Source organism: Pseudonaja textilis, chromosome 4, assembly GCF_049901715.1.
Source record: "Pseudonaja textilis isolate UNSWEBS1 chromosome 4, rPseTex1.2, whole genome shotgun sequence".
Lineage (NCBI taxonomy): Eukaryota > Metazoa > Chordata > Lepidosauria > Squamata > Elapidae > Pseudonaja > Pseudonaja textilis.
Window position 1 is genome coordinate 25946675 of NC_141993.1, and position 16154 is coordinate 25962828.

General features: G+C 40.7%; 1 protein-coding gene across 3 annotated transcripts in view; it reads right to left on the minus strand.

Annotated features, from left to right (window-relative positions):
• PLCE1 (phospholipase C epsilon 1) overlaps positions 1–4510 on the minus strand; it is a 154138-nt gene extending 149628 nt beyond the window's left edge. Inside the window, exon 1 of one of the 3 annotated variants that reach the window (XM_026710495.2) lies at positions 4202–4510. The gene's annotated coding sequence lies outside the window, so the exon portion shown is untranslated. Of the gene's footprint in view, positions 1–3098; positions 3285–4201 lie in introns of those variants that run through there. The other 2 variants (XM_087932428.1, XM_087932421.1) reach the window with 2 other exon arrangements.
• Positions 4511–16154: the final 11644 nt, after the last annotated feature.

Below are 16154 nucleotides of genomic sequence, written 5' to 3' on the forward strand. Positions count from 1 at the left end.
AACTGATGGCGCAAAATCAATCAGTCAGAATTTTGCCCTGAAAGAATGTCCCTTTCAGATAATATATATGCCATGGGTGCCAAAAAAGAACACCAGGTTTAATGTTTTACACAAGGGCAGGGATCTGAAGTTTTCATCTTCAAGGACAAAAATCATTTCACCATTATTGCACAGATCCCCAGGGTACATAGGACAACTATGCACCTCCCTGTTGCTCTCAGATACCAATCCTGCTACAACATACGTCATGTGGAGTGCTCTGTATTAAGATGGTTTTAGTTTGCCATGCTCCCCTACGCACATCAATTGCTTTGATGCCTCCTCTTAGACTATTTTCATCACCATGTGTGAGTAGGTAGCAATATAAATTTCCTAAAATAAAATAAATGAAATAAATTTTTGGATTAAAAAAAAATTCTATGTACTTTTGTTCTGTCCTACCTTTTTTATGCTTTTTCATTTCTTGTACCTCACCCACTTCATGCTGGACTTTGATCATAATAAAGATTTGATTTGGTTTGATCTGATTATGTTAAAGTTAGGAGGGAGGATATAAAGAAAGCCCTGCAATAAACAAGCCCATGCCTTGGCAACCCAGTTTTTAATCAAAACAAGTTGTCCCACGACTTTTCAAAGGATGGTAGCTACAGTAAAAGCACAGCCAGACCGTGTTTTGAAGCGTGCAATCCCCACACCCCTCCTTTGCTGCCTTGATTGCAGAGACCTGCCCCGGCACTATAACAAGTCAGTAACTAATACTCTTTAATGCTTCATGGCAGGACAAATGAAGGGAAACAATTAGCAGATTTCTCTGGCTTCATTTCCCTTTCTCGTCAAGGGTTGCCTGCCAGCAGGCAAACAACCATCCATCACTATATGCCTGGTGTGGAGCAGAGATGAGTGGGTGGGTGCTTGGAATGGGGTGTTTGACCACCTGTTGTATGACCTCTATTCAGTCGGGCTATTTCTGAACACTGCCTCTTGCACTAGCATTCTTCCAAAGGAATGCAAAGCCCTTATCCCAAAATAGCCCACCTGATGGCTCACAGGTACAGAGGGAGGGAACAGGGGAAATGAGAGAAATCTTCAGTAACAAGGAACTCCCACTGTAAGCTACTGACTGTGGACAGCGTGTCTGGAGCAGGCAAATGGAACACTTCCTCCCGTTATAAAGACACTGAAAAGTACAGCCGTGAAAGACCCCTTGTTGGCAGAAGAGGCTACAACCCACGTCTGAGAAAAAACCCAGTTCTCTTTCCAGATTTAGAATCTGTTTGCTTTTTTTGTCCTGAGTTTTGAAGCACAAGTCTGGAGCTTTTTCTTTCTTTTTTCTTATGTACAGTAGTGGCAAAGCTCAGTACTCCTGCTAAACAGTGATTCATTTGTAGAAGGAACACATTTTGAAATCCCACTGCAACCTGAGATAGTCTTACTAAATTTCACATAACCCTTTAACATCTAGTGAATTAGTGTTGTATCTATTTAATTCGTTACCTTATTCGATTCTTCTATTCTTCTATCATTTATTTCTTATTTCTTTCAAAAACACAATACAACGGGAGAGGGAAAAAACCTCTAAACCAGAGGTCTCCAAACTTGGCAACTTTAAGACTTGTGGACTTCAACTCCTAGAATTGTGGGAGTTAAAGTCCACAAATCTTAAAGTTGCCAAGTTTGGAGACCTTTGCTCTAAACAGTGCTGAGTATGTAGTTGGAAATTAAGGAGCCTACGTAATGCTGGCTAGCACTTTCTAATGTCCCTAGAGAAATTAGGGATTTGGTGTTTTCTAACCCAAGCCCTGTGGGTCAGATCACAATAGCTGGACAGAAGAGGCTGTGCCAAAAGAGTTCTATAGGGGAAACAGAAGCAGGGCAGACATTCATGTTACCATGTCAGCAATCCCATTGTCTCCGAAGGGTGCTAGATCACACCCATCCCAAACATTGTAACAGTAGAAAAGGGAAAGCCCTAGTCGTAGATCATTTTGATGAAGGCCAGCGCATGAGCACATGATGTCACAAAACAAATGATTACCAGAGCATGTTTATGCCAGTTAGCGGGACTGCAGCATAATTCATAAGAACGCCAATTCCCTTCAGCTCCCTACAATTCAAGCACACAGACATTCTTTTCTCTATGAGGATTATCTGGATTGCACAAGCAGCAGTTTTAGTCACAGTACATTTCCCCTGAGTGAGAAGGATTGTCCGCAATTTATATTTACAGTGATATCAGCTGAAGCTTCAACAATTATTATCTTTCAGTTGGAAAAAAAATGGCTCTGTGGGGGAGTTTAACAGCAGGGCAAACAGACCACACAGCTGTAAACATTTTTTTTCAGCCCATTCTTATTGTTAAGACTAAAACAGAACAAAATTTGACAAGCAATAGTCTGCCCTACAGTCTGCCCTAGCCTGGACCCCTTAAAACATAACTTCTCCCCAAATTCTCCATCAGCATAGAAATTCCAATTCGATGGATTATTCTTCTTTTCTTGACTATCCAAGCAAGAACACTGTGCAGTTCATTATAATTCAATATTCTATCATGAACTTCGATTTTAACTTATCAGTAGACCAGAATATTTTGGTGAGCTGATCCTGGCTGAATATTTACCAAGACAGGCAAAGGACCGCAGGTGGGGGAGAGCTGTAGACCATTCATCACCAATGTTAGATCATAGATCACATCCACAATATTTTTCCACCCTCAATCTGAAAACCAACAAATGCATCATATTGGAAAAAGGATGCCTAGATGCCCAAAATTGCCCACTTAAAAAAAAAAAAGAGAGAGATTCCACACTGCAGAGAAACAGCAATTGTAAAGCAGAGATGTAAACATACCAGAACAGTGCCCCTGTGCAAACTACTTCTGAGGAAAAAAAACCCTTATGATCAATATCCCTCCTGCCTTAGCTTTTCACTCAGATAAGAGAAAGTACACTTATTTATTTATTTTGGGGGGAAAAAACCTGTCCAAGAGATGCTTTCCCTTCCCAACGGGAGAGCTTCAAAAAAAAAAAAAAACCCATCACAGGGCATGAGCATTAGACTGCCAGACGCTAAATCCACATAGTAAGTTCACAAACGCCTGCCTCTTCGGGAAGTGCCCATTGTCCTTAAGCAGACCCTGCGTCATCCCCCGCATTACGTGTCCGGACCCCCCAAAAAACCCGTTTTCTTGCTCCGCATCGACTTGGGAAATCCTCCAAGAGGCGAAGGGAGGGGCAGTTTTCAAAGCACACTTCTATCGACCTCAGTGACAGGGAAGCAGAAACTGTAAAAAGATCTCGCCCTTACTGTCCTGAAGCTCATCAGATCCCGCCCCTTAATACAGCCCCTAATTTACTCTTCAAAACAGCGAGGAGGGAGGGATTTGTCTACTCCAGGCTAGGCACCTGCAAGATGGTGGAAATCCTAAAAGTTAAAGCGGGGCTGGTTATTACATAGCGTTCCCACAAAGCGTTGCTCCTCCGGGAGTTACCCACCCACCCCCTCTCCCCGGACAAACGCGTCCCCTCCCACGCCCCGTGGGGCTCGTTTCCACGGAAAGAGGAGGAGAGGAGTCGCATCTCTCTCTTTCTCGCTTATTTCTGAAAGTGCCCGTTTCCAGAGAAAGCGCCGCGCCAAGGAATTCCCCCCCCCACACCGCTACCTCCACCCGCATCTAACTCCCGCCCCCCCTTTCTAAAAATCTCAATTTCAACCCCAAAACTCTCCTGTAGAAAAAGCAGAACTCCTGGGAAACCTCCCTCTGCTTTCCACACACACAACTCCCCCGCCCCTTTTTGCATTCCGACGCAACATCCGCAAACATAGCCGCGATCCTGAAGTTGCATCTTGCAAGGTCGAAGTTCTTGCTCGCAAGCGCCTCGTCGTCCCCCCCGTCCCCCCCACGGGAACAGCCGCCGACCAATGCAAAAGGCGCCGGGAGGCGCTTTAATTTGAAGAGGAGTAACTTTTCCTCACGCTGAAAAGACGCGGAAAGGATCCAAGAAGGATAAATTTGGGGGAAGGGGGAACCCCCACGGATGGCGAACTCAAAGTTCGCGTCCTCTTGGCACCGCCGGCCTGAAGCTTTGAAGGGGTCGGTCGGTCTCTGGGATCCTTGGATTCCCCCACACACACACACACCTCCGTCCTTCCCCAGAAAAGCAGCTGCTCCCCAAGGCGGCGCAGGGAGATCTGTTAGACTGACCTGCCGCCCCCGGTGCTGCGGAACCAGAGCGGGCTGCCTCCTGCCTCCCTTGGCCCGGTGGCGGCGGCTGCAGGAGAGAGAGAAGCGGCGACTGGGTGCCGCGCGGCCGGCCGCTGCCTCACTCCATTGGAATGTCTGAGCTAACTTCAACTCGGCGTCCTGCGCGCCCAGCGACGGAGCGGGGCTGCAGCGCTGCGCGGGGGCTTTGGTGGGGCTTCTTTCCCTTCCTTTCCGAGCCTTGCCAGCAACTTTTTACACAAGGTGCCTCTTTTACACCCTGTTTTTTCTGAGGAGAGAAAAAAAACAAAAAACAACCCAGGCTATCGCAACGGAAAACAATGGCTCGATTCAGGGACCGGGTTGAAAAGTGGAGCACGCACAAGCGCGCCACGATGGTGCGCCCTTGCCAAGCAGGGGAAGAAAGGCTTGTGTGAGCCACAAGAACACGGGGGTGGGGAGTGGGCTGGGTGGCAGAGCGAAGGGGATATTGTCAAGTTTCCATTTGTTTCATGGAAATCTAGGAGTTGGCGGAACGGAGCATCTTTGCATGGAAAAGGCCGCCCCCGCCTCCCCAGTTAAATAAGAGGAGGGAGAGAGCGAGCGAGATCTTGTATAGCAGTTTGGGAATTTGGGTTTTCAGAAATGTTAATGCTGGCTGCAGGCAACCCCCCCCCCCCAAAAAAGTCATTTTATTTTGATAAATATTGAATTCGGAATATCTTACGGATAGATGCAAACGCTGTTTTGTCCTGATTATGCCCTAACATAGCATCCTTCGCTGCCTTTAGACTGTATATAATTTATAATCATATAAATTATGATAAATTAATCATAAATTAATTCATGAGATTGCCCTCCAATATAAAAAAAGCATGAATTTGTAAAGTTCTACTTCATTGTTGAACGCAGAGTATTTCTACAATGTAGTTGATTAACAAATATTAACTAATTGAGAAGTGAGATTGCATCAGTCTACGGCTGATAATTATTGTCTGCTTTATGAAAGCAGTTTCATTTCTGTACCTTAGGATTAGATGAATCGGCAGGTTACAAATCAATGAGACATAAGAACCTTTACAAATAAAATGTAAATTGAAAAAAAAATGAACAGAATTGGACCTTTTTACAGTAAAGCACTTTCAAATATTACTAATTAAAGAATGTGACACCGCACCTAATTTTCCCACTTGAATTAATTTCAGTAGGAGCTACTAGCTGGCAAGATATTTAAATATGTTAGGCTGAAGCAAGTTGTTCATACTGACTAATTAAAATATTATAATGCCCCTTCCTCATTTTTTTAATTACTGAATTACTCCTCTTTAATCATCTGACTTGATGCTGATTAAATATTTAACTGCACAGCCTCACAAATTCTTAAATCTGGTGGGATAAGTATAAAATATTGCAGTCTTTATTTCTAACCTTATGCTTTGATTGGCTCATCATTTTGATTGCCTAAAAGTTTACATGCCACTGTGCTATTTCTAGTGGACTGCTGCTTTCCATTTCTGCACGAGGATCAGGTTGACAGCTGTCACCAATGGGGTAGCCAGGATGTGACAGAATGTTTGCTGGCCTCCTTTAAGCTCTTCAGCCACATCCATTTTGGATCTTGCAATGTTAAACTCCTAGTGACCTATCTCATTTCACATTGTGGTTTGGCATTATTTAGCAGCAACTTCCAATTACTCTAATTAGCTTGGTATCTTGTGGGGTTTTAGAAAAACCTGTGATAATAACCCATTTCATTTCCCAAAATGTAAATTGGGAAACTTTGCTATATGCTGAAGGTTTCTTACAACAGTGTTTTTCAATCGCATCAATGTTAAGATGTGTGGACTTCAACTCCCAGAATTCCCTAGCTATCATTTTGGGAGTTAAAGTTCACACATCTCAAAATTGATGAGGTTGAGAAACACAAGCAAAATTGATGTATGCATGAACCAGTGTAACAAACTGTTTCTAATTGCTTTTTGTAACAGAACATCAAGAAACTGCTGTTCCCTTTTCTAGAATCATAAAGGATACACTGACTAGATGGCATGAACTGCCAATATTTTTAAAGCAAAAAGAGTAAAAAGAAAGTGGAAGGAAAGAAAGAAAAATGAGAAAAAAAGATGATGTTGCTTTAAGACTCACTAACTTTAATTAATTAATTAGAGCCAGTTTGGTCTAATGGTTAAAGCCCCACGCTAGAAATTGGGAGATCTAGTTGCACCTTAGATATGAAAACCATCCGGGCGACCTTGGGCCAATCACTTTCGCACAGCCCAATTCACTTCACAGCGTTATTGTTGTGGGAAAAATAAGAGGAGTGAGATGTATTGGATATGTTCCCCACCTTGAGTTATTTATAACAATAATACAGGCAGAATATAAATAAATAGTCAAACATTTACATTTAACCATTATGTTTTTAGACTCATTCACTGGATATTCTGTTTACTTGAGATCTTAAGCATGTCATTTTCTAAATAGTTTTCATAGTGTACATAACCTTGTTGTGAACGCTAGCCAAAACCCAAACAGTTGTATACTATCTGTTCTGTACAGGGGTGGAATTCTACAGGTTCGCACCTATTTGCTAGAACCGGTTGTTAACATTCTAAGCAGTTCGGAGAACCGGTTGTTAGAAGAAGTTACTGGCCTAATCCTGTAAGGAAGGCAGGAAGGAAACATTCTGGTGTTGCTTACAGAAACTGCCTCTCCGTTAATCCTTATTACATTCTGCAGGACTAGACTTCCTGTCTCAGGAACTTCTCTGGAGTTTTTTCCCCTCCTTTGCTGGTACTTTGTTTGTGTGGAGTGACCATTCAAAGTTACAATGGCACTGAAAAAAGTGACTTATGACCATTTTTCACACTTACGACTGTTGCAGCATCCTCACAGTCACGAGAGGCCAGGCGAGGAGATACGTGCCTCGATGTGAGTGATGTTGAGTTGGCCACACCCTGCCAATAACATGACCACCAAGCCACATCTACCCAGTCACATGACCACCAAGCCACGCCTACTACCTAAGCCACGCCCACAGAAATGGTTGTTAAAAATTTGAATCCTACCCCTGGTTATATAGTATCTGTTTCCAGAGTCAATGTGATAAATAAGATATTCTGCACCAAAAAATATGGCATATCTCTTGTTAATTATTTATATTTTACAACTGTTGGAGTTGAGTGGCCTTATGAATCCAATGAATAAAATAATTCATTGGATTTACTTCATTCTTACAATAATACTACAGTCAAAATTAATTACGTATCTGTATTGATACATAAAATAGTTGTTTGTATAGTAACCATTTCAATTTCTCAGAAGAATAAATCTATGGATCTTGAAAGCTTTCCAAGCTTTCCAATAGAATAAGATAAATATTTCCCCTAAGGGGTGGTGGTCATTTCCTATTCACAGCTGAGAGAGCCAGCATTGTCTGAAGACATGACTTCCATCCTCAGGTGGCTGGCATGGTTATATGCCAGAGAGACACAGAATGCTGTTACCGTCCCACAAAAGTGGTACCTATTTATCTACTTGCATTTGCATGTTTTCAAACAACTAGACTGGTATGAGCTGGGGTAAGAACGGTGCTTGGGTCTGGAATTGGCAACCTTCTGGTCAACAAGCCCAGTTAAACCATTAAGTCACCATATCCCCTATTCTATATTATGTTCTATATTTATTCATAGCATAAATCTATGTAAATTAAACATTTCTAACTGGTCTAATAAAAGATATATTCACACTTGTTTTGTACAAATATGTATTAAAATCAACAAATGGGACTAATATTTAGTTGAAAATTCTAAAGAAATGAAGCAGCTATTTTCATTTTTTTCCAGATATTTCAAACTTAGTTTAAAATTAAAGACTGGCTAAACATTAAGCAGATATGTCCTTCTTGAAATTTCAGCATATCAATATGTCTGTGGCAACATGAATATGTTTTTTGATCAAGTGAATTCAGGCACATTTTATATCAACTTGATAACAGCATGATAATGTGAGGAAATGGAGGAGATACATGTGCATGCATAGAAGAGAAGGACATGATAGAAGTGTTCCAATATTCCAGGGGCTGCCATAGAGAGGAAGGCGTCAAGCTATTTTCTAAAGCTCCTATAGGCCAGACAAGGAATAATGGATGGGAGAGATTTAACCTGGAAATAAGGAGAAACTTTCTGACAGTGAGAACAATCAACCGATGGAACAGCTTGCCCTCGGAAGTTGTGGGAGCGCCATCATTTGAGTCTTTCAAGAAGAGATTGGACTCCCATCTGTCAGAAATGGTCTAGGGTCTCCTGCTTGGGCAGGGGGTTGGACTAGATGACCTACAAGTCGCTTCCAACTCTGATTATCTATTATCATAGCCAAATGTTAATGTTTCAAAGTCCCTGAGCAAGCACAGTAATGGTGAATTTGAATGCATATGTACTTGAGTCCAAACATATAGTACAGGCAGTCCTTGAATTATGACCGCAACTGAGCCCCAAATTTCTATTGCTAAGTGAGACATTTGTTCAGTGACTTTTGCCCCATTTTATGCTCTTTCTTGCCACAGTTGTTAAGTGAATCACCGCAGCTTGTAAGTGACATGATTGTTAAGTGAATCTAGCTTCCTCGTGGACTTTGCTTGTCAGAAAGTCACAAAAGTTAATTACATGATTCTGGGACTCTGCAACTGCCATAAGTATGAGCCAGTTGCCAAGCATTCAAATTTTGATTACATGACCCTGGAGACGCAACGGTCGTAAGTGTGAAAAATCGCCATAAGTCACTTTTCACTGCCCTTGTAACTTGGAACGGTCACCAAGTGAATGGTTGTAAATTGAGGACTATGTGTAGCAGGTTGCTGTCTCTAAATTGGACTAAAGGCACATTTCTACCTTCCAAACAACAGTGTCCTACTATTTAGCAAACAAGGAAGCTGAATTTCTTTACCAGGCAAAGAATTATTTATTTAAAACAATTGCAGCACTGCAATTTTTTAAAGAAATAATATCACCAATTTTATCTGGTGGTAAACCCTGCTACAAATTCAGGACAACACCCATTGCCATAAATCATTTCAAGGACATGCAACTGGCAGCCTCAAGCCATTCTGTATAGCAGTTTCGAAAAGTTTAATTGCATCCCTTTTGATCCCCTCTAAAAATTGCAACTAATTGAAATTTCTAATATTATCTGCTATTACATTAGAATGTATCTGGGGAGGTATCATAAGAAACATATTCAATGGATTTATTTTTAACCAGCTTCATCCTAAATATTATATAATTTTGGTTCCAGTTCTCTTTTTTGAGTACTTCTCTATGTTATTAAAAGCCAAAAATACATTTAAAAGGAGTCAATAAATGGCAGCACAAAGCTAGAATTGTAGGTATTATTTTTTATTACCATTTAATAATAATTGGGCTGTTAAAGATTTAGGTATGGAACTGAATAGGGGAAATTGAGCTTTGATAATATATCTTACCTGAAGCTGAAAAAAAATCCTATTAAATAATAAAACTGCTATAACATGTAAATATCCTTGAATTCAACATAAGCTCAGTAAGAAAAACTAAAATTCATACTCCTGGTTCATATATGGCTTTTGACAAAACTACAGTAGAGAGCTCTGGAACATATTCTGCAAAACATATTACTCAAACAAGAAAACGTGCATATAACTTTTAAAATAGTCTTGTTCTGAAGTGGGAAATGTAAGCTGGAAAAGTTCAGTAGATTTTTTTTTTCAAATGAATGCAAGAACATCTGAGTTATATCATTGCACAGATGAGTAAGAATCAAATGCATCACATTAAAACAGCTGAAATGATGTGGTTTCCAAGTTTGTAAGTGTAGTGTTATTACAAATTAGCAATATACATTCAGGCTGCCAAGGAAACATGTAACTGCCAATGCCATTTCCCAGTAAAGCTAAAGAAAATCCACTTTCACCAGCTTTTATTATTACACATTAAATCTGCATGTAGTGTAGACCAGATGTGTTGCACACATGTCCTGGTAAGTTTGTGTACTTGACACTATAGTAGAGCTCCTACTAGACTAGAGCATCATTAACAGGGCAAAATTAAAAACTGGGGAATGAAAGCTGAGTGTGATGATAAGAATACATTGAGTACATGAGCTTAAACAGATTGTCAAGAACAAGTTGTTACAAAATAATACTTATATACAATAAAGTATAACATTCAGAGATCTTTCCATCATTTGAACATTGATTATTACAACCAATACCTGATCATGAAATAAATATAACTTAAAACAAAATAAAATAAAATCTCATTCATTGAGTAAATCATCACATTCAGTGGATGGATCTGAACATAGGGAAGTCTTACATCTTAGAGTACAGGATTTAGGTATTGTATAAATGATTTCATGGCACTTATTTTTTTAAGAAAAATCTTAAACTCCATTGAATGGTCGGTCTGTCTGTCTGTCTATCTATCTATCTATCTATCTATCTATCTATCTATCTATCTATCTATCTATCTATCTATCTATCTATCTATCTATCTATCCATTTCTCCCATTCTCCCTAAAACATTTCTATGGCCACCCATCTTGAATCAAACTCTCAATGGCTCACAATCCAAATATCTACAATAAAATAAATACATTAAAACAAAAAAATCTGGCACCACAGTCAAGCTTTTCTGTGCATCCCACAACAAGTTCACCCCATTTAAATCTGTGTGGGGAGTGCCATTAATTGTAAAACCTTTTTCTCTGCAAGATATGTTCTAATGTACAGTGAATTTGGCTAATTGTAATGCTATTATTACTGCTGCTACTTCTAATAATACAACAATAATGCATCACATATGCTATATACAGTATCTGTTAGGAATTACATTTTTTCAAACAATTTTTTTATCACATCAGTCCAGCTTTAGCCCAATCAGCTAATCAGAACTTAAATGTTGAATAATCCCTTATTGTTTGTTCTATTTCCAGTTTGTTTTGAAACTGTGGAATAAGGATATTATCCCTTTAAGGAAAGCTTGTTACCGTTTCCTAACAAGCCCCATTTATGATATATATATATATCGAGTGTATCCTTTTCTGTGAATACCTGCTGTTGTTCTTCAGGTATCAGTGCTGTGCATGGTTGGCTGTCTTCCTGTGAACAAAATAACTTGCTTGCTTGCCTCATAAAATGACATAATTGTGGATTGTAAATCCATGGTAGAGTCATGGGGCAATGCTAGGTTAGCAAATGCTATCATAACAATTTTTATGAAAGAACTCCTGTTTTAAATAATTGCTGCAGGTATGACCATGTTTTCCAGCTTTGTCACAATCGGCTTCAGTCACATTCACCTAATGTTTGAATCAGGTCTTTTTCTTTTGATCTGTTGGAAGAAAAATCCAGGTCCAGTTCCCAGCTGGGAATAAAATGGAGGCTGATTGGAAAGAAAGATTCTGTTTATCGGTGAACAGAACCAACATGCACACAAAGCGTGCAGTTCTGGGACAGCTGACAAACTGGAGTTGAGAGTGGGTGGGTTTTATATCTTCTTTGGGCTTTGTATTTGAGATTCCTGTTCCTGTGCAAGAACACATCCTTTAATATTCTGATGATGACTGTTGTCAGATTCTTATGGGATCATGGCTGGCTCCAGGGGTGGGATTCTACCAGTTTGCACCTATTCACTAGAACCGGTTGTTAGAAGAAATTACTAGCCTAATTCTGTAAGGAAGGCAGGAAGGAAACATTCTGGTGTTGCTTACAGAAACTGCCTCTCCGTTAATCCTTATTACATTCTTGGCAGGACTAGACTTCCTGTCTCAGGAACTTCTCTGGAGTTTTTTTCCCTCCTTGGCTGGTACTTTGCTTGTCTGGAGTGACCATTCAAAGTTACAATGGCACTGAAAAAAGTGACTTATGACCCTTTTTCATACTTACAACTGTTGCAGCATCCCCACAGTCATGAGAGGCCAGGGGAGGAGATGCATGCCTCGATGTGAGTGATATTGAGTTGGCCACACCCGGCCAATAACATGACCACCAAGCCACGTCCACCCAGTCACATGACCACCAAGCCACGCCCACCACCTAAGCCATGCCCACAGAACCGGTTGTTAAAATTTTTGAATCCCACCCCTGGCTGGCTCTACAAGCAGAAATGCAAATCCTAAGTGTTTGTCTGAGCTAATCTTGTCAACCTTGGCTTGCCTAATGGTATTGCTTATCTGGAGTATCCGTCTAACCCAGTCTTCTAAAAGCTGGCCTCCTCATTTTCTGCTTGAGGCAGGGAGACTGGGGCTGGTTTCTGCCTCCCTTAAGATTTTTACCCATCTCTCCTTTAGAGGAAATAGTCTATCCTGCCTTTTTAATATTTCCCAATATATTTCATGCTCTGCAGGCATACAAGCTGTTGTCCCAACTCAGCTCCATGTGCACGTGCCTCCCGCCAACCAGCTGATTTTCGGGTCTCTGCTGTGCATGTGCGGGGCAGGGGGAGTGTGTGTGTATGGGGTCATGTGCGCATGAGTGTGGGGGCAGGAGGAGCACAGGGTGGGTTGCGGTGCAGCCCTCCCACTGCTCCTTTTTGTTCCCAGGAGGCTGCAGGGAAGCCTACTAGGTCCAAAACAGGGTACAAGGCGGTTGCGCGTGCATGCGCTGGGGAGCGGGGGGAGCACAGGGCAGTCACATGCACATGCATGGAAGGGGGGTCATGCGCACATGTGCCGGGGGTGGGGGTAGTGGGTGGGGTTGCGCATGCATTACATTATGGGTGCTGTCACGCACGCACGTACTTTTGGCACACAACAACAAAAAGGTTAGCCATCACTGTCCTAGTGTATTCCATTTTGAATTTACTTTATAGCCTTGTAGCCTAACTCTGGTAAAATAACAATAACAACAACAACAATAACAATAATAATAATAACAACCAATTGGCAGAATGGATTCACTTAATGATTGTGATTTGTTTAACAACTGCTGTAAACATTGTTGAAAAATCAGATCCAGGGTGCCTTGATGTACAACCACAACCTACAACCAAAATTCTGGACTCCATTGTCGTACGTTGAGAGCTACCTGCATATGTAAGTTGTTCACATATTGCCTGTGCATATATAGTATTTCTATCTTTGGTTTTTCACAAAGAAAACTTTACCATCAGGAATATCTGGCAACAAACAATGGTTCAATTTAAGCCAAAATCCAAAACGGTTTAAAAGATTTACTACAGTACCAAAACAGGGAGAAATGGTTAGCATTTTCCATCAGTTTATAGCAACCAGATTAGGAGAAGCTCAAAACAAGAATGACTCATCAGAAATTGAGGAGTGCAGCCTAGGTCAGGATGCCTCTGCCTCTTCCAAGGGAAGACCAGAGTGTGTTATAATAGATAAAAAGTGACATTCCCAAAAGAGGTTTTATTTCAGAAGACCAGGGGATTTATGAAGACAATTCATATATGTCTTCATAAATCTTGTCTTCATCAGGAACAGGCTGAATTTTCCAGAAACAAGATATTAAAGAGCATTTTATACATGTTTAATTACAGTATAATGCAAATTTGTTTCTTTTTAATTCCCCAAATGTATTTGTTTGCAACATGAAGAGTTTCGCCATATACTTTAGAGAGGACTGCTAAGCACTGAGGTGTCAGGCAAAAGTTATAAATGAAACTATAAAACATATGCAAACATTTAAAAACACGTCAACACATTAATAAGCAGCTCCAGAATGATTTAACAGTGGCAGTAAATATAAGTCATTATGCCAACGTCACCAGTAAACAGGCCTCAGAGAAGCCTGGCACCAACAAGTAACAATTCTTTAGGGTGTTCCCACAACCACAAATGCCTCTCAAAATGATAGCAGCAAAGAATCTCTTCAGAGTTGTGTGAAATAAATCACAGTATAACCAAATCTGTTACAGTCTCAGAAACAATGAAAATATATGAGGAAAAAAAATATCTGAATGTGCTAACGCAGTGCAACACAGGTGGTCCTCGAGTTATGACCACAACTCAGCCCCAAATTTATGTTGCTAAGTGAAACATTTGTTAAGTGAATTTGTCCCGTTTTACGACTTTGCTTGCCTCAGTTGTTCAGTGGAACACAACAGCTGTTAAATTAGTAACACGGTTGTTAAGTGAATCTGGTTTCCCCATTGACTTTCATTGTCACAAAAGGGGATCGTGTAACCCTGGGACACAGCAATCGTCATAAATGTGAGTCAGTTGCCAAGCATCTAAATGTAAATCACGTGACCATGGGGATGCAGCAATGGTCATAAGTGTGAAAAATGGTCATTTCACTTTTTTCAGTGCCGTTATAACTTTGAATGGTCACTAGGTGAAGTATTATAAGTTGAGGACTACCTGTAATGTGTTCAATGTGTTAAAAGACAGAAAATTCACATATTCCATTTTTACAATAAGAAACCCATTCTAAGTGATCAGGATAATTATAAGAATCATAAAACATAACTTGGTGCATCGGAAAGGAATTTTATTTTTGTAGGGAAGGTTTTGAAACTACACAACCAGCGATCTGTTTCCCACAGTTGTTAATCAAAAAATCCACAAACACACCTACACCGACACAGTAATTGCTGTGTTTTATCTAATTTATTGCAAAGGTAGGATAGATAACGCAGCATTCTTGTCAGACAGCACTTTCAGAACAAAGATGGAAAATGAAGACCTATAAAGGAGATGTAGAGTGCTGAGGATTCTGTTTGGGATAAAATAGAAAGAATATATAAAATTGGACCATAGGGGATCAGGAACTAGAATCTAAGAAGCCCGGTGAATGATATAGATCAGTGATGGCTAATCTTTTTGTTGTCGCATGCTGAAAGATAAAATGCAATGTATGCGCACCCCCCGTGCTCCCTCTGCCCCCCTGAGCATGCACGCATGTCTCCTGCATGCACCCCCAGCACATGCATGGCAGATCCCCGAAAATCAGCTGGATGCCAGGAAGCACACGCATGCTCAATGGAACTGAGCTCAATGGAACTGGGGCAAAGGCTCGTGTGCCTGCAGAGAGGGCTCTGCAAGCCACTTCTGGCACGCGAGCCATAGGTTCGCCATCACACTCAAAACTGTAGAAATGGTGGTAGACTTTAGGAGAAATCCTCCCATACTACCACCCCTTACAATACTAGACAACACAGTATCAACAGTAGAGAGCTTCAAATTTCTAGGTTCTACTATATCACATGACCTAAAATGGACACCTAACATCAAAAACATCATCAAAAAAGCACAACAAAGAATGTCCTTTCTGCTCCAACTCAGACAGCTCAAACTGCCCAAGGAGCTGCTGATCCAGTTCTACAGAGGAATTATTGAGTCTGTCATCTGCACCTCTATAACTGTCTGGTTTGGTTCTGCAACCCATCAGGACAGGCACAGACTTCAGAGGACAATTAGGACTGCAGAAAAAATAATTATTACCCACCTGCCTTCCATCAAGGACCTGTATACTGTACGAGTCAAAAAGAGGGCTATGAAAATATTTACAGACCCCTCACACCCTGGATGTAAACTGTTTCAACTCCTTCCCTCAAAACAGGAGCACTGCACACCAGAACAACCAGACACAAGAACAGTTTTCCCCCCGAAAGCCATCATTCTGCTAAACAAATAATTCCCTCAACACTGTCCAACTATTTACAAGGTCTGCACTACTATTACAGTTAATCTTCTCATCACTCCTTATCACCCATCCCCTCCCACTTGTGATTGTAGGACTGTAATTTTGTCGCTTGTATCCTTATGATTTATATCGACTGTTTCCTAGTATGTTTTGATTGTTGATTGTACCCTATGACTATCATTAAGTGTTGTACCTTATGATTCTTGATTCTTAACGAATATACCTTTTCTTTATGTATACTGAGAGTATTTACACCAAGACAAATTCCATGTATGTCCAATCATACTTGGCCAATAAAGAATTCCATTCTATTCT